This window comes from Herpailurus yagouaroundi, unplaced genomic scaffold (genome assembly GCF_014898765.1).
Source record: "Herpailurus yagouaroundi ecotype Mexico unplaced genomic scaffold, PumYag 187, whole genome shotgun sequence".
NCBI lineage: Eukaryota > Metazoa > Chordata > Mammalia > Carnivora > Felidae > Herpailurus > Herpailurus yagouaroundi.
Genome location: NW_024412418.1, coordinates 27,185,202 through 27,205,068, shown reverse-complemented (window position 1 = coordinate 27,205,068; position 19,867 = coordinate 27,185,202). Strand labels below are relative to the sequence as shown.

Sequence of the window (19,867 nt, the reverse complement as noted above, 5' to 3'; positions counted from 1 at the left end):
AAATTAACCATAATATCTAATGGCACAAGATCTTTTTTGAGTTTTATCAAAAATTTTATTCTAGATTTTTAATTTTTTCAAAGAATTTCAAAATAAAGAAACAAGAAACACTTAATCAAGTAGGTCTTTCTGGAAAAAGGTCTAAGTTAATGTAGCAATTTCACCTTAATTTTTGAGCAACTATGCCAAGAATTCTAATTGCTAGCTTCTGTGTACCACATTTGACATTATGTGTTTACCAATTCTTATTTAAATGCTCTTTGTACATGACCAGCTCAGCACACTGCCCTGTCACCTACACATCTGATGGCTGTTCTTCCTGTTGGCCCACAATTACTTAATTGATTAGTTTGTTTCTTGCGTAGGATTTTCCCATTTTGGATTATCTTGCAGATTTTTCATCTGGTTTTGGATGTGGAAATTTCCATATATTTTTCATTACATCCTGGGAAATTAGTCACAAATTCCAAAAGTGATTTTTGTTCTTCGTCTATGTTAAACAGCTGTTTCTTTTCAGTTAAATTCTCTTTGTTGGGTGTGCATGCATGTGTGTGTGTGTGTGTGTGTGTATGTGTGTGTAAGAAAGAGAGAGAGAGAGAGATTATTGCTTGCCTCCTTATTTTAGTTTAGTTTAGCTTTCCAAAGATTTATTGAAGCAGAAATGAGTTGGTCAGATACTTGTTGGAAAAAAGTAGTTTTAATGGTATTCAAAAATACTTTTCAAAAAGCATTCCAGCACAAGTTTTCTTCATAAAGTAGATTATGTTGTAAACTTTTTTCTCAATCTTTTAGGAGTGTTGATAACTAGAGGCTATTTCTATTCCAAATCTATCTTGCACTCCTGAAAAATTGCAGAAATGCTCCTGAAAGCTGTTTCTTTAAGATAGGGATTTCCTTTTTATTCTTGCTGGTTATATATTGCTGCACCAGGTGTGTGCAATTTTCACTCAAGGTCATCATGATTCTGGGAAATTTCACTGATAACCTGTACATCTCTAGTTTCAACCATCATAATCAGAAGGGTCCTTTTTGAGAGAGTGTCAACCACAAAGAGTGAATCCAGATCAGTTTCCCTCAGGTTCAAGGAAGAAAAGTTTGGAAGAGGCAGAGCAATCCTGCTCTCCTCACTTTCCAGCAGTTTCTTATAGTTGGCAGTTTCAATGTCAAGAGCCATCTTAACATTCAGTAGGTCCTGGTATTCCTGAAGGTGATGAGCCATTTCTTCCTTCTTGTTCTGAATCTCGCCCTGCAGGTGGCCAATAGTGTCTTGGTAGTTAGCAACTTCAACAGCAAAGTTCTCTTCTGTTTCATGTATCTGGCATTCAAGACTTACTAGTTCCTTTGAGTACAACTACTTCACAGGTGAGGGACTGCACCTGTCTCTGGTACTGATTTGACTCCTGCTTCACCTGGCTCAGGGCATCATTACTTAGGTTAGCGGTCCCAGAGGTTAGCAAACTTGGACTTGTACTATTCTGCAGTCGCCTGAAAGTTCTTGGCAGCCATGCTTTCATGCGTACATATATTTCATACATACAGCAGGTGTACATCATGTAGGGCTTGCCTACGTATTTTAAAATTAGTTTCACTTATAATGAAAATTCTGAGATCTCAATTTATTTTCTTTCCAAACACTTTTCTCTCTTTTGTTGATATTCTTTTTTTTTTTTTTTAATTTTTTTTCAACGTTTTTTATTTATTTTTGGGACAGAGAGAGACAGAGCATGAACGGGGGAGGGGCAGAGAGAGAGGGAGACACAGAATCAGAAACAGGCTCCAGGCTCTGAGCCATCAGCCCAGAGCCCGATGCGGGGCTCGAACTCACGGACCGCGAGATCGTGACCTGGCTGAAGTCGGACGCTTAACCGACTGCGCCACCCAGGCGCCCCTGTTGATATTCTTTTAGAAGGACATACCTGGAATTTTACATAAATATTCGTTGTCTCAACAAGTTCTAGCTGAACATTATCATGTATTTCAGTCACCTAACCATCATACCTTTGTGTTGCCAGGGCATTTCATGAGGGCTTCTTTTAATATTTGTTTAAACAATAACTTTTTGTTACAGTTTCATTACTGATGTTGCCAGCTGTCTATGGTTATTTTTTCAAGTGTATTGCCTCACTCTTGGTTTGTGTATATGTAAAACCTTATTTAATAAAAGCCACATTGTAGGAATTAGGATTATTATGAGAATGTGTATGGCACTGAATCTATATAGTTCCCTGAACACATTTATATAATTTATTTGTGCCCTCTTTCCCTATTCTTCTCTACTCACCTCAACCTTTACGGTACCATACATTTTTCCTATTCTCTTTTGTAACATTATTCCTAAGCTTCTTTATTTCTCCAGTACATGATACACAAGGAGGGACATTTTTGAACTAATATGTATTTGTTATATTTTTTGAATTACACAGGGACATTTTTGAATGAATATGTATTTGTTAGATTTTTTGCCTTTTTTTACTGCAAAAGTCATATCTTTATATTTTCTTAATATCAGGCTAGAGTTGAAGATTTAATAGGTGAATTTACCTTGTTGATTTTTATGATAAATATGCATATTAAAAATATACATACATACATTTTATTGTATATGACACCTTTTTGTAGAAAGGATTTGAAGTAAAGTACAAATTAAATAGATGCACACATATGTATATACGTATATGTATATTTATGGATTTGAAAAATTAGCAGAAAATAAGGATCATAAAAAGGAGGAGAGAGAAACATCCCAGAAGGGCAAAGTAATTGAATATTAAATTCATTTCTGAATATTTTTATAGACAGGAATATTCAATAAGTTAATATTAATCATTTGATATAATCATCAGAATAATAAGAAAAGATATTTTCATGACAACAAGTTGTCAAACAATTATTTTGTAGACTTAATCTTTAGTCAGTGTTGAGCAACATGCAGGGTAATGTCATCAGGAAAGAGTTAAAATACGGAAGTGACTATTTCTCTGCATGACCTTTGGTAATGCAGACCATTGGAAGTCGGTCAACTGAATTTCTAAACTTCTCTTTAAGATATTTCCCATCACAAATTATATAAAGATTGACTCTAGCTCTGATTTGTTTGTAATAACCTCTGTTGAAACAAGTCAATGTGTTGCTGTTTTCAGTGCTACCATTGTGGATACAATAAAACTGTTGGCCTTATAATGATGTTTCTTATAATATTTCTGAAAAAGTTCTCTGCATATGTATGTAAAAATCTCTTTATCATATTTTTGTAATTTAATGTTTTACTTATTTTCTTGGAATGCTTTTTAAAAAAAATTTTTTTTTAACGTTTATTTATTTTTTTGGGACAGAGAGAGACAGAGCATGAACGGGGGAGGGGCAGAGAGAGAGGGAGACACAGAATCAGAAACAGGCTCCAGGCTCTGAGCCATCAGCCCAGAGCCCGACGCGGGCTCGAACTCACGGACCGCGAGATCGTGACCTGGCTGAAGTCGGACGCTTAACCGACTGCGCCACCCAGGCGCCCCGGAATGCTTTTTGAAAACACTTCCAAATTCTTTTTTGTTTTAAAATTTGTTTTTACATTTATTTATTTTTGAGAGACAGAGTGAGACAGAGGGTGAGCAGAGGAGGGGCAGAGAGAGGAGACACAGAATCTGAAGCAGACTCCGGGGTCTGAACAAGCATTCAGCACAGAGCCCAATGTGGAGCTTGAACCCACAAACAATGAGATCATGACCTGAGCCGAAGTCGGACACTTAACCGAATGAGCCACCTAGGCGCACCTCCAAATTCTAATAATGGCCCAAGATGGCTTTTTTATTAGAGATATGCTTTCTTAAACTGAGGCTATGTGTATTGAAATTAGAGACATATTTATATTGATAAAGAGAGAGTAAGTAGTAAAAATAAAGAGACCATTTTTTCCCTTAAGGACAGCTTCATTCTTTATTGTGTTAGCATATTTTCTAACATAAGAATCATAAAATAAGCTTTCTTCTTTGTATAGGTAGGGTCTACCTTAGTTTTTAGCTTACAATTTGAAACTTTTATTTTGCTGCCTAGCTTTATTTTTAAATAAGGCAAGCTGTGTTAGATAAAAGAAATACAATGTTGAGCTACCCGTGTGTTTGTTTTCTTCAAGAATAATAATTTTATTTATCACAAATATGCTGGTATAGCATTTTTGTTGTTCATCACTTATACTTCTATAAAATACAGCGAAAGGTCTTACACATATTCATCCTGCTCTAAAATGATTAAAATTATTTATATGTCATTACAGAAGAATTGATCAAAAATATGAATAGTGAAATCATAAAGGGTGCCTGGGAGGCTCAGCTGGTTGGGTGTCAGACTCTTAAATTTGACTCAGATCATGATCTCAGATCGAGCCCCACATCGGGCTTTGGGCTGATAGTGTGAAGCCGGCATGGGATTCTCTCTTCCTTCTCTATCTTCTTCTCTCTCTCAAAATAAATAAACATTTAAAAAAGGAAAGAAAAATAATAAAGAAAATAATAAAAATATATTAGATATATGAATATATTCTTATTCTTCCTAGTAATGCATGAAGTACAAGTAAAAACAAAGTATAATGTTTCTTATACAACAAACTTACAAATTAAAAAAAAATCAGTGCTGACCAATAAGTAGTCACAAGCAAATTCTTCTGTATAGTCAAGGCAGAGTACCAAATGATATAACTTTTGAGAGGACAAGTTGTAATGTATTATTAAATGTTAATGCATATACTGTACTAATTATGCTTTTTGCAGTTTATTTTATGTAAGTATTTTCACAAAAGAGAAATTATATAAATATGCTAATATCTGTAACACCTAGAATAATAATAAGTTAACAGTGCTTTACTTTTCAGAAAATTTATTTTATTTTTTTTTTCATGCTAACAGGTATATAGACCTCACTCAAAAGAGCCAATCAATCAAATTGTGCCAAGATTATAAATATATAGAAAGTTATCTATCTATTGATCTGCATGAGATGAATTTGTAACTGTAACTTCAATTGTCCTCTTATTTATATTACCATTACACCAGTCACTTTACCCAAGATTCTAACTGGCTTCTGCCAAGTGCATGCCATTCTCACATGAAGTTAATCTGTAGCACTTGCTTATGCTATCTGTATTACATAGGAAATAACTCAAATAAACTTAGCTTTATTGTCACCATCATCTCCATCATCTATATGACTTTCCTTCATCATCACTTTTCATGCACACACACTCAGACACACACACACAACACACACACACACACACACACACAAGACATTTAAAGCTAAATGGATCTTTTAATATTTTCCAAAATAGAATGGAGTATTATGCTTGCAAGGGACACTTAGAATACTTTGATAGATATGCAAGATAAGCATGTAAATATTCTTACCGTAAGAAACTTTTATCTTTGAAATATATATAGTATTTACATTTTGTATTTTTAAGAGTATAGCAAGATAATGTCATAAGCACTGAAATGTATAAATCATCTCTATTTTCATGCTTCACTTATACATAAACCTCAGGCTAAGAACTCAGGGTGTCTTCTGTAAGACTTTATTGAGTATGGCATCTCATTCAGTGAAGAGCACGGGGATGGAGGCTGGGAAAAGATGAATTTGAAGACTGATTTTTTTCATGATCTTTGTAGCATGGTTGTTGTCCCATTCTAAAATGTTAAATAGATTATCATGAAGACAAAACAAACAATACAGAAAAAGTCTGACTAAAAAATGAAACTTGTGTAGCTATCACAAAGCACAAAGTAAAACAATCAGCCGTGAGTTGAGGGCATCCTCTCACAGATTTCAGTCCATATGATGACTTCCTGCAGAAAGGAATATTAAATAAGGAATATCTTAGTTTGAAGTTTGCAGTGTATCTTAGTTAACCTACTACCTCCTGGTGTTCCACGCTTCTAATAATACAGTATGGAGACTTCCTGAAAGAAGATCGAGGTTAAGGAAAAGCTTGCCTCTAGACAGAAGTTTCACTGAGGGAGATTCAAAAGTTCTTCAACTTTTTGTATTGTTATCATCTTTCTTTACTTTTGCTCCATCATTTATCCACTAAGGAGTGTGGGCCTATGTCCACTTTGACCTTTCAGCTCGAGCAATTCAAAGGTCAATATATTTGTACCTCTATCTAGTCTTCTATATAAGACAGTGATGCTATACTTTCGTGTAGTGGGTGTGTGTGTTTGTGGGTGGGGTGGAGGTGGAGTTGAGGTTATATAATTTGGCACCAAACAGATCTGTGTGCAACTGTTATTTTTTCATATGCTACCTAATTCCTTCGTGTCAACTGACAAACGTAAGGACAAAGACCAATCTATTAAGGATGGCAGAGCAGAAATAATAGTAGAGCACAAAATATTGAGTAGCTTCACACTCCATGGATCTCCTACCTTTGCATTTTTGATACATGAGAAAAACAGTACTGTATTTGTTTAGCTTTAGACTGATGCATCCCTTAGAATTATAATAGGTTTATTTTGACCCATCAGTGATGTTAGTTTGCCATGTGTGTTTCTTTAGCTGCCTGAGTATCATATAAAATATATTCTGGGGGCGCCAGGGTGGCTCAGTCTGTTAAGGGTCCAACTTCGGCTCAGGTCATGATCTCACGCTTTGTGGGTTTGAGCCCCGTGTCGGGCTCTGTGCTGACAGCTCAGAGCCTGGACCCTGCTTTGAATTCTGAGTCTCCCTCTGTCTCTGCTCCTCCCTCACTCACACTCTGTCTCTCTCTCCCCAAAATGAATAAACATTAAAAAAATTTTAAATATATTCTGTTTGATATGCATTTGTGATGTTGTGAACAAAACAAGTGTGTGTGTGTGTGTGTGTGTGTGTGTGTGTGTGTGTGTCTAATGCTGCAATTCATGAGTATAGCTACCTTCCTGGGACATAGAGGTAGAAGTTAAAGGACTAACTGTAAAGGAAGGCATGAGATAACATTTTTTCTTGTAAAACACTAAACCCATACAGATATTACAGGGCAGTTGAGCAGAGGAAGTGAGACCAGATAATAAATTTCCAAAATTAATGAAAATATTTACCTAAGGACACTCTGAAGAGTACTCTTTATAGAGTGTGATAGATGATTACATAAAACAGTTTCCATACAATATTCTAGTTAATTGGCTTAAAAATGATTAGGTAATAGTCACTTCCAGTCATAAAAAGATTTGGTCCACAGTTCTGATGAATGGCTGGGTCACTTTTAGCAGTTCAGTAGTTATTTATAGATCTGTGCTGAAGATTAATGCACATTACATTTATTTGTCCTGACGATTTAGGGGGTTAATCAGCTAGATTTTCTCAAGTACTGTGGGAAGAAAGATCTGGAATTGGACTCAAGGAAAATGTATAAAGGGTAATACTGTCAAATCTCTGCTCCAAGAAAATTAAAATAAAAATAAATGTAAATCCTTTGTGTACCCACCATGCCAGAAAGAGTAAATAGTAATCAAAAATCCAAATAGTGGCATTGTTAACAGTTTGATACTTTGTCAAAAAAACTACATTTGTTGGGGCACCTGGGTGGCTTAGCTGGTTGAGCATTCAACTTTGGCTCAGGACATGATCTCCTGGTTCGTGAGTTCAAGCCCCGCGTCGGGCTCTGTGCTGACAGCTCGGAGCCTGAAACCTGCTTCGGATTCTGTGTCTCCCTCTCTTTCTGCCCCTCCCATGCTCACACTCTGTCTATCTGTCTCTTTCCCTCAAAAATGAATAAACATTAAAAAAAACACCCTACATTTGCTTACATTGTTTCATGCTATGGTGAATTTATTTATTTATGTCCCCCACCCCATCTTCTAAGAGAGATGACATATTAATGACATATTAGATGGATGTAAAATAGTTGTCCAGGAAAACTGATTCATTTCAGAAGGACAAAAAGTTTCATGTGGCTCATTTTATTTAAGTAACATTGTTGTGAAGGGGGAGGTCTTGGATTACTCTGCTTTAAAAAAACCTGCTAGAAACCACTCCAGACTATGAACATATCTGATAAAGATGAAATATACTTTTGCTCTATTTTCAGATTGGAGTAACTGTCTAACTGACCATGCCCTCAGGTAGCAGATACACCAGACCTTGAGGGTTACTCTAAATCCAACGGGAAGCATGCATAGTTGGTTCACCACTTCATTTGGGAAGCAGACATGGGCATATAGCCACAGCAGAAATAGCAATTATTTCTGTGAAACTTTTCCTTCTTATACGAAAGCTATATACTATACTTTTGAGTGAGACCAATTATAGGACTTTATCTAAAATTTTTTACTAAAGTAACTATTCGCATTACTGTTAATGGCAATTTTATAGGTATCAGTTGGGAAAGTCACAATAATAAAAAAGAAACAAAATTGCAGTTGCTCAGAAAAGAGAGATCAGGAGAAGAAATTGAAGCACTGGTTTAGAAAATCTTATGAATATTATTCTGAATGATTGAATTTCTAAAACTGTGGTATCTTTTTAATATTCAAATTACTTTATGGAACTTCTTGATTGAAGGTTTATGAATACCTATGAATCAATTTTATTGCTTTGATGTACAACACATCACTCTCATTACACTGACTCACAGATATTTTCTATTAATAATTCCTAAAAAAGTCACTCTGGAGTAAATAAAAACAGAAGCTGCCGCATACATTCTGTGTTAAAAATATGAGCCCAAATCATGTTATGGATGTTCCGTTGAGGAATACTTTTGGAGTTCTATTTTATGTTATTTCAAAACATTTTACTAGTTTAATCCATTATTCATATTATTTTAGAATTAGATGAGGAAAACTATCAGAGAATTTCATTTTACTAAATAGACAAAATTAAGTAGTAGAAACAACTTCATTAGAGCAATGCATCTAGACTCAAAACAGAATTTTAATTCATTGTTCCCCCAATTCCTACCCATTACTGAGTTCCCTGTATGGAAATAAACAAATTAAAAACAAATAAGTTGTTTTTAATCTGCTACAAGTCCCTTTATAATTGCCACTAACTTGTTCTTATTTTATTATCTGGAGCCAGACCAGTACTTCTTTACTCCCTGTGTGAAGTTTCTCCAGTATACATTCTTAGCTGATACATTTTTCTTTAGAGATAGCCCCAAATGAATCTCAGGATCCATTAATACTTAAAACAGAGATTTTTTTTTCTCATTCAAAGAGAAAAGTGAGCAATAAATGAGTTTCTTATCACCTCATGTCCCCTTGAGCTTTTGAATACAATTGTACATGGAAAGTCTATTTCTAAAATTGCATGATTACTTTTATTATGACTGGATACTTGAATTGACTCCATAGTTGTATTTGGAACAATTTTTAAAGATTTGAAAAAAAAAATGGTGAGTGCCTGGGTGGCTCAGTTGGTTAAGTGTCCAACTTTGGCTCAGGTAGTGATCTCACGATCTGTGAGTCCGAACCCCACGTGGGGTTCTGTGCTGACAGCTCGGAGCCTGGAGCCTGCTTCAGATTCTGTGTCTCCCTCTCTCTCTGCTCCTCCCCCACTTGTGCTCTGTCTCTGTCTCTCTCAAAAATAAATAAACATTAAAAAATTTAAAATAAAGATATGGTGACATCTGTGCTCAGTTGCTCCTTTCACGTAGAATTTTAAGACTAACTTGTAAGTTAGATTATCAATATGTGGCTATGCCTCTATTGTTTCTACAATATAAAAACTAGGACAACTCAAAGTTTTTCAGCAGTTGTATTCTATGAGTGATTTATTTGATAACTGATGTCACACCACTACTGACATTAACTGAGTTTAACTCTGTCCCCACTTTTAAGTGGAAAAAAAGATGATATGAACATGAGTCACTAGGGCAATTGTCACAGTACCAGAAAGTGAATTGAGATTTTTAGACCCAAAGTAACATAAAACTTTTGAAATTATAAATCACATCTATAGTTATAGTCTTATAAATAAAAATCATTGTTTTAAAGAATAGTGAAGTTCATGCTAAATCTTGTTTTTATATTTTTACAGCCTTAGAAAGGGAAAAAAATAGAACTGATGATAATGATAAAGCAAAAATTTTGGCATCTCATTTCAATTTGAATGACATGTTATGTTGCTTTCCTATAAGATGAATCCTTAAAAAATAATATTTCTTTTTTGATTCAAATATGCAATTGTGTGCATTTTTAAATCTGTCGGTTTGAGGAGGAAAGGTTAAGGTTGCAAAAGTTTTAATTTTTCACAAAAAGTAATTATTACATTGTCAGGGATGAGAAAATTTTGTTTTATTAGGCGGGACCTCATAAAAGGAAATGTGGTCTATTATTTAGGGGATGGATATTATCTCAATATATAAGATCCTTAATTTTACTAACATTTTAATTTATGGAAACACTAAATTACAAAAATGTGAGCAAAGGTTGACATAAGTGGGTAAAAATTAGTTACCCAAACCTCTTTATATCCAGCCAGATTCTCTTTTATGTGTGATTGACAAAATATATTTTTTTATGTAATATCTTGAAAGTGTATACTTATGTGGATTCCCTTGGGAAGAAATAATTTGGATGTGCAATAAACTCAAAAATGAATAAAAGTTTTTATAATGTGTGAAAAGGGTTAAATAATATTTTTAAATTGTTTATTCCATGTTTTAAAGAAACTATCCAAAGGAAAAATTTCAAAATATATTTTGTGCTTAGGATTAATTGATCTTCTTATATCTGTGGGTTTGTAGTTTTCATTACATTGGAGACATATTTTTTTATTACTTATACAAGTATTTTTCCAGATTTTTTCACTGAAAAGGATATATGTATGTGTATGATTATCCCATGGCTCACTGATGCTCTGTTTATGTTTTATTTTCTAATCTTTCTTTTGTTTATTTTTTGTCTATGTTTCATTTTAGATAGCTTATATTGTTATGTCTTCAAGCTCACTAATATTTTCTTCTGCAGTAAATGATCTGCTCTTATCCTCAGCTATTGCATGTTTTATTTCAGACAATGTTTATTTTTCTAGCTCCCAAAGTTTGACTTAGGTCATGTTTGGGATTTTCTATTTCCTCCATTCAAAATCTCAGTATTCCTCTACTTTCTTGTACTATGTATAGTTATAATAACTGCTTTCCTGTTTTTGTTTATTAATTCTATCATCTGTGTCATTTTAGGGACTCTCTCTACTTTTTAAAATTTTTTTTAATATTTATTTCTTTTTGAGAGAGAGACAGAGCACAAGCAGGGGACAGACAGAGAGAGAGGGAGACACAGATCTGAAACAGGCTCCAGGTTCTGAGCTGTCAGCACAGAGCCCACAGTGGGGTTCAAACCCTTGAACTCTTGAACTGAGAGATCATGACCCAAGCTGAAGTCAGATGCTTAACCAACTGAGCCACCCATGTGCTCCATCAGGGACTCTAACTATTAATTCAGTGTTCACCTCTTTATGGATTTTATGCTTTTTTGCATACAGATAATATTTTGATTTGAATACCAAATGCTGTGAATTTTGCTTTTTTGGGTATTGGATGTTTCATATCCCTATAAACATTCTTGATCTTGTTCTGAGGCATAGTTATTTTGAAAACATTTTGTCCCCTATAGGCTTGTTTTTAAAATCTGTTGATGAAACCAGGGAAGCTATAGTTAGGACTCATTTTACCCCACAACCTAGCTAAAATCCTTCTGAGAACTCTACCTGATGTTCTGTGAATCATGAGTTATTTTCCATTTTGGCTTGTGGCAATAAGAATTATTCCTGACTATGGTTTTGTTTCAGATTAAGTGGTAATATAATCCTTATAGATTGTTTTTTCATTAGTTTGGGTTAGTAATAGTCCTCACTATTATATGTGAATCATTTCTCAGCTAAGAGCTCTAGGAATTGTTTTTGCAGGTTTCTGGATCCCTCTCTTACATAGATCTCTTTTCTATGGTATTCTGCACACAAGACTGTAGCCACCATGACTTACACAGATACCAGTTCTCCTTCTAGGTAATTGCATTTTTACCATAGAGACTTTTGAGATTTCCTTTCTGTATTTTGGTCACATGTCCCTGACCCCTTTTGGTTTGAATTCACTATGTAGGTTGTGTCTGTTAAGTTTTTTCAACTCAGCTTCTCTTTTGAAACCTGCATAATCCATAGGTAAAAAGTTAGGAAGAGTTTAGATAGTTGGTTATCTACTCCCTCTAAACTCCCTCTAAACTGATGTTGTTTTCTCTTGCTTTTTTACAAAATGTTTATTCATTTTGAGAGAGAGAGAGAGAGAAAGAGAGAGAGCGGGAGTGAGCATGAGTGGGGGAGGGGCAAAGGGAGAGGGAGAGAGAGAATCCCAAGCAGGCTCTGTGCTGTCAGTTTGGAGCCCAATGTGGGGCTCGATCTCACTAATCATGAGATCATGACCTGAGCTGAAATCAAGAGTCAGATGCTTACCAAACTGAGTCACCCAGGTGCTCCAGTGTTTTAACTCTGAATTGTATTAAACAATTATTCCTCTTTATGTTAACATTTAAATTATTTTTCATGTTATTGTGGCAAAAGGTAAAAACTTATTCCAAGTTTTGCATTATTTTAAGCCAGGGGTAGGCAAAATACCACCCACAGGCCAAATCTGGTCTTCAATCATTTTTTGTAAATAAAGTTTTATTGGAACACACCCATACTCTTTGATTATATATTATTCATGACTGCTTTCACATTATAATGGCAACACTGAATAGCTGTGACAGGGCTCATATATCTAGCAAAACCTAAAATATTTACTTCTAGTCCCTTACAGAAAATGTTTGCCAACCCGGTTTTATGCTTTTTTAGTACCTGTGTGTTAGGGGTGCACTTATATATAGTTAGTTTTCATGTATCAAAGCCAAAATTGCATCTGTATTAAAATTCAGCTATATAGCTTATAAACTATTTAATTTTATCCAAGTTACTTTGACCTATTTAAAACAGCCAAAATCCAAATGGGAATATTTATACATTTAGTACTTATAATTAGGAGTAAATAATAAAATGCATAGAAAGTACTTCATTCTAGTACACATTTACTAAAGACATTTATTTCTCCTTTTCCTAGAATGAACCTCATCAAGAACAAAATACAAAATATATACATTTTATATACAAAATAAAAACATATATACATCTGAACCATCATTAGATTGGAAGTCTGTTCTCTTTCATTTTTGTCTACGTGTCAATGTTAACCTGGAAATACTTAAGTTCTTCTAAGAAGCAAGTACTCATACAAAATCTTTAACAAGGATCCAATTTTTAGACTGAAGCTTGTAGGTAAATTAGATAACCTTTATAGCTATGGGATATTATAAAGACTCTTTTTATAAGTCCAGACATGTTTTATAGCAAGAATCACTTTTTTTCCCCAAAAAATCCATTTGTTTCAAGGTAGTTTTCTCTTTCCTTTTTTCTTCCAGAGGTTTATTTACCATTCCGTACGTATTGTGTCAGATACCCAGAGGCATAAGTGAGAATGTCAGTTGTGAGCTGGGCTGCAGTACATTCATGCCCACACCATTTCTGTAGACTCCCCCACTTTTACATTTTAAGTGCGAAAAATCCATTTTCACATTTAACAGGCCATTTCCCTAAGTGGTAACTCTCTGTCTGAGAAAAGATGAGTAAAACTGCCATAGTCATGAGTGTCCTCTACCTCTCCTGGGACTGAAAAGACCTTGAAAGTGTTTTTGTCTACAGTTCTGAAGAAGAAAGATTTTGGGCAGACCACACAGGAAACTGTTTTTCCTCCTGGTGCAATCTCTCTCTGTGGCATCCAGAGACTGGAAGGCTGATGTTTTCTTTTCTTTGTAAATGTGACACTAACGTGCGGATGGCTGGGTTTTAGCTTCTGTGTCCAGTCCAAAGTGCCAACAGGAAGAACATGAAAGGCTATATTGAGAACTGCAGCTTCAGAAAACTGAAATCATTTGGGTAGGCAAAGCTTGATTTTCTACGAGGCTGCTTTACTTCCTGAATGTTCTAAAAATAAATGTATGAAATGTCAGACATATCCTGTGAAATATAGTAATGGAAATAAAGACAGTATTTTAAAATATGTATGTATATTATTCGTGTATTTGGATCAAGGCTAAAAGAAAACAAGAAAATGAAAAGTCTGTTTGTTTGGTCCTGGGCTTGTAACACATTAAATAAATTTCTTGTTTTGAAATGTCTTACTATGTTTCATAATAAAATAAAACTTATTTTAGAAAGTGTGCATGTAAGGTTAAATGGTAAAATGTGAAATTGTTTGTGAAGGAATATGTTTTATACTGTGTATAAAACTTTAAACTACCAATTTACTTTTATTAATAGTATTTGTTAGGAAAATGTTTTCCTTTTTAAGTGTTTTTCCTTAGCCTTAATTTAGCCCTTTTTAAGTCCTTTGAAAATACAATTTGATCCCCACCATTTTCACTAAACTATCAAAAAAGTATTGACTTTGTTTCTTTAAAATATTTTATTCATTGACATATGACTTGTTATTGATTTTATGAATGCCTGTTGGGATATCTGAGTTTGTGTACCAAAATGCTCTTAAATTGCAGTGTGGACTGTTCACTGCCATCAAAGATTGTTAGCTTCAGAGTCTAAAAGGATGACAATAGACTCGAGTTACCTTACCTTGCATCTTATCAGAATCAGCAATAATAGCCAAAGTAGAGATGTACATGTAGTATATACTGAAAACATCTTAGGCATCTTAGTTAATTGAGGATGTGGTTACCCATGAGTGTAATGTAGTTGCCAACAAAATTAATATAATCCAACTGGGAATTAATAGAAAAACAATATCTCAGAAAAGAAATATTCTCTATTTACCAGGCTGACCTGACCTAATTGAACTAGTTTAACTGTCACAGATGATTGTGAAATATCAAGAATAAGAGAAATATGCTCTGTTAGCGTAAGATACATTTATTTTAGGTGCTTGCATGAAGTCTAAGACCACTATAACAATGTGGATTTATTGCTATTTCCATTCCCCATTTTTCTGAGGCATACAAGCATATTTATGCAGAATTATAGGAACAAATTTATTATAAATACTCAAACTGCTTTGTTCTAACGTTTGATTTGTTTGTCTTACAAATCCATATTCCTGACTCTGATCACACCTTAAATCATGTTGGTATTGAAATTATCATAGGATCACTGGAGATTATTTTTTTCTTGGTCCTGGCTTAAAAATCAAGGCATTTTATATATTATATTGATAAAATATATTCAGTAACAAATCAAAGTCATGTGGAGCTGGGTTAGCTAAATATATTCCTTCTGCAGATAAATATATTAAAAAGAAAATCACTTCTTTATTTCATTTACTTTTTTTCACTTATTTTTTAAAAATTTCTGTTGGGGATGCCTGGGTGGTTCAGTTAGTTAAGTGTTTGACTTTTAATTTCAGCTCAGGTCATGATCTCGCAATTCGTGAGTTCAAGCCCTGCATTTGGGCTCTGTGCTGACAGTGCAGAGCCTGTTTGGGATTCTCTCTCTCCTCCCTCTCTACTCATTCCCACTTGCATCCCCTCTCTCTCTCTTTCTCACTCTCTCTCAAAAAAACATGAATAAACAAAAATAAAAATAAATAAATAAAAATTCCGTTGTATGTTAGGAATATAGCAGTTTAGAAAATCAACTTACGGTGTTGACTTTAAACCATTATGAAGAAAGTACTGTAATGAATTTGGTCAATTCTAAAATTAATTAATTTTACTCTTAAACAATCTTTCAAGAAACCTCTCAAGCACATGTCAAAAACTAGAAGTCTATTATTGGTATTTACTGAAGCTGCTGATATCGTTTAAGCACAATTTCCCTACCAGTCAATAGGCTTCTATCCCTACTGGAGACAAATTCTAAGTTATATCTTTAAGTTCATCTCTGTGCTGCCCATGTACAAAATTCTCAGAACTTTTCCATAAAGTACATGACTTTAGAAGAATTTGAGCCAACAGGTATGTGCTATTCCTTATACTTTTTTGTGTAGCATTTAGCATCATGGCTGTCATGTACAAGGAATTCAAAAAATACAAACAAATCAAAAAGTGAATATATTAAAAGAAATGTATGACAGAATTTCTAGGATAGACATATTTTGTGATATTTAAAAAGAAGCCTAGGATATTCTTGCTGTTTCAATTCTATGCTTATTTTATAATTTAAGCTACAATACATCCCTTGGTGTTTCAGCATGTTTAAGTACAGTTTACATATGTTTGCACATACATCTTCAGAATTCTTCATCTTTTTATTTAGTTCAATGACACTCGCCAACTTATTGAAACGAAACTTACTTGAGTGAGGTATTATATTCTGATTTAGTTTAAGAACAATAGCGTTTATATCCTCTATTTGCTTCAAATCTAGAACAGACAATTAGAAGCAGGAGAGATCTGCATTTGTTGCCTACAACATTAGGAAGATTCATTTTCTTTACCCATTAACTGTCATATCAAATAAATAGGCTGAGAGTTTCTTTGTGATAAATGCACTCTGTGTAATGCAATGAGACAGTCTCTTAATTTGAGAACCTAGTCTAGTGTCAGTTAAATCTCCTCTGCTGATTTAATTAGCAAGAACTCAATGTTAATTATTTTGCACTTAAACTTTTGGAGTCTCACAGATAAAAAAAAAAAAAAAACATATAATCCTTTTTGGAAATGAAAAAAAAAAAATAAAATTCCAGTAGTAAAATCAGTTTGTATGGTTTTTAAGGGTGTGTAAATGTGTTAAACAGCTAATGAATTATTCAATGCTGTACATGTTTGGAAGATGTACAGATTTTAATGAGCCTCCCTAATTTTACTTTCATACCATCTTACATTTTTATTCCAAGTTGTTATTGAATATAGTGCTCATTAGAAAAAAAAACCTCATCAATTTTCCGTATCTTGAAAATGAGGAAAGATAAAATATTTCTCACAAATTCATACTATAGTTTTTGTTCTAGAATTCCTTCTATTGATAAAAAAAAATAACTGATACATTTTACTGCCCTATAAAAGGTAAGAAAAGTAGAAATATAAATCTCATTTTGATTATGTTTTTGCCCAGAGGCTATATGTCAATTACATAAAGTCTAATTTTCAATGTGTGTCAACATTCTAACCTATTTTGCTAAGCCTCACTTCTGAATTCCTGGCTTAGACAAAGCTCAGTAAGGAGACTGCTAGGCATAAAAAACTTTGCTTCATCCCAATTTTTTCAGAGGGACAGAAAAAATATCTCTTATTCCCTTTACTGGCAAAGTAACATTTGGATGTATTGGCATGGTTCCAAACACTTAATGCTAAGAAGAAATGTGTTGGGTTTTTGTTTTGTTTTGTTTATTTGTTTTTAAATTTTGAGTGGAAAAATTTAAACACAAGCTCAAAATAAAACTGTGTTTGAGTGTGCAAAGAGATGTCATGCCTCAGAGGATAGAGGACATAATCTCACACCAAAGGATCTAGGAAACAATGCACCAAGGACTTAACAATGGATGTCTCCAGATAGAAAGAGTTTAGAGTTTCCTTGCTTTCTTTGTTGTTATTGTGGTTGTGGTTGTGGTGGTTGTTGTTGATGATGATGATGATGATGATGTGTTTTTTTCTGCAATAAACGTGTTCTGTCTTCTGGAATAAGATAGTTAGATTTTTAAGAAGGCATAGGGACTTCTACAGCTAAAGGCTCAAATAAAAGTAGATGAGTATCTAAGAAATGCTATTTCAGAGCACAAAATTCCACCTATTTCAACCTCAAACCTCCATTGGTGGTTATATTTCTGTGTTGGTTGCTATTTCTAAGTCAACTATTGAATGATCAATTAGTACCAGTTAATGTTATAGTCTATCCTGGGGTAGAACATTGATCTATGGAGAATTAGGTATTGAAAATTAGGAGCAGGGACTCAGAGAAGTCTTCAATAAAGGCATTCGATCAAAGAGGGAAAGGATGGCCTAACATAGGAAGTAAGCAAATGCCAAACTTTGTTCACTTAGTTTGGCTAAATTCAAAAGAATTTTTTGCCCATTTCCAGAGAAAGTCAAGTGTACTTAACATTAATCCATGCTATTATACTCCAATTTATTTTATTTTAATTTTGGAATTGAGCTTCTTACAGTAGCTTGGGATCCTTATCAGGAACAACAGCTCACTTTGCATGGTCAGAGGAGTTACTGCGTAGGAGTTAAGCACACGAGCTCTGGAATATGACCTTGTAAGGGTTGTTTAATTTCCTCGGAATGTCTTTAATTCAAGTGGACTTGGGTTTTATAATTATTAAACCATGGATTGCATAAAAGTGGTAAGAGATTTACTATTAAGACAAAAATAAAATAATACCAGTAACCCTTGTTGGGCATTTCTTCATTTTATTTTCTTCAAAAGCAAAACTATGAAGTAAGAATATTATTTTCTCCATTTATTTTCTTCTTTTTAAAAAGTTTTCTTGAGGTGAAATTGATATAAATATTGCACACATTTATTATTTTTTATTGTTTATTTATTTTTGAGACACAGAGAGAGGGAGACACAGATTCTGAAGCAGGCTCCAGGCTCTGAGCCATCAACACAGAGCCCAATGCAGGGCTCAAACTCATCAACCATGAGATCATGACCTGAGCTGAAGTCAGATGCTTAACCGACTGAGCCACCCAGTTGTCCCCATACACATTTAATGTATATAACCTGATGTTTGGACATATGCTTACATCTGATATGCCATCACCACAATCAGGGCACTAAACATATCCATCACCTCCAAAAATTTCCTTGTGTTTTTTTTTTGTAGTTTTCTTGGGGTTTTTTGTTTGTTTGTTTTGTAGTTGTTGTTTGTGAGGAGATCTAACTCTAAAAATATTGAAGTGTACAATACTATATTGTTAACTATAGATACTATGTTACATTATTTTGTCTCCATTTCACTGGTGAAGAGCTGATGTGTAGAGAGGTGAAGTCACCCATACTCTTCCTAGCCATTAAGGAGAGGGACAAGGAATCACATCTCACTATACTATCATCTGCAAACCATGCTGGGAGTGCATCCTACTAAGTTCAAGCAATTATTTTGTTCTTGATTGCTTTTTTTTTTTTTAATTTTTTTTTTCACCATTTATTTTTGGGACAGAGAGAGACAGAGCATGAACGGGGGAGGGGCAGAAAGAGAGGGAGACACAGAATCGGAAACAGGCTCCAGGCTCTGAGCCATCAGCCCAGAGCCCGACGCGGGGCTCGAACTCACGGACCGCGAGATCGTGACCTGGGTGAAGTCGGACGCTTAACCGACTGCGCCACCCAGGCGCCCCTGTTCTTGATTGCTTTAATTCAGGGGATGTAAATTGTGTTTCTCTTAACACATAGAATATCATCATGTGATATTCATCAGGATTCTTGCTAACTTATAAAATGTTGACTTTCTCACAGAACTTAACTATAGCCTATTTGAACGTTTTGAAAATATTTTCTCATGAAAATTTTTCCAAATGAGTCCAAAGTTGGCAGTCCACACAGTTATCAACGTGAATTTTGCTCACTTTTATCCTGAGTTCGTTTTCTGTAAGAAGACAGATTAGAGAGATTACACTACAAATACACCGCTATAGTTTGCAAGGAGATATATCTGATCTTTTACTGTAAACTTCTGGCTTCAGCAATTTTAAGAACTAGATATATAGAACCAAAAGTCATTTTCCATTTTAAACAATCTGATTTTTTCAATGTTTTTAATGTTTATTTATTTTTTGTGTGACAGAGAGAGAGAGACAGAACACGAGCAGGGGAAGGGAAGAGAGAGAGGGGGGCACAGAATTCGGAGCAGGCTCCAGGCTCTGAGCTGTCAGCATAGAGTCTGATGTGGGGATTGAATTCACGGACTGTGAGATCATGACCT

At 34.4% G+C, this 19,867-nt stretch overlaps 1 pseudogene; it reads right to left on the bottom strand.

Annotated features, from left to right (window-relative positions):
* Nucleotides 1-895: 895 nt before the first annotated feature.
* LOC121043745 (vimentin-like) overlaps nucleotides 896-19,867 on the bottom strand; it is a 137,934-nt pseudogene continuing 118,962 nt past the window's right edge.